Source organism: Wasmannia auropunctata, unplaced genomic scaffold, assembly GCF_000956235.1.
Source record: "Wasmannia auropunctata unplaced genomic scaffold, wasmannia.A_1.0 LD336060.1, whole genome shotgun sequence".
In the NCBI taxonomy this organism is placed as follows: Eukaryota; Metazoa; Arthropoda; class Insecta; order Hymenoptera; family Formicidae; genus Wasmannia; species Wasmannia auropunctata.
The window spans coordinates 1074345-1074765 of NW_012026830.1; positions in this window are offsets into that span (position 1 = coordinate 1074345).

The window sequence follows — 421 nt, forward strand, 5'->3', positions numbered from 1 at the left end:
TCAAGTCCAAAAGTTTTTTGCCGACAATCATAAAACTTGTAAAATATACAAATATATTCATTTGTAGTGCCAAATATCATATTAACTGGCATTATTTAAGTCCTTTACACGATACAAGCACGATATGGTGCATATCTTAATTTATAAAAGCATAGAATTTCATCAATTTCATATTTCAGTAACTTTTGTCTAGGACTGTATAGCCAGAACATCCTTAAAAAGAATTAATCTCTCATAAAAATTTATAACTTGAATTTATAATATTACTAGAAATTATAATATAATATTACCTTCCATACATTCATTAATGCTTTCATAATCAGAATACGTTCTTGTTTCAGGTCTGACACCAGGCTGTACTAACAGTATTATATAAGACTAAAATCAAATAAAATAAAATAAAATAATGTAAATTTAATAT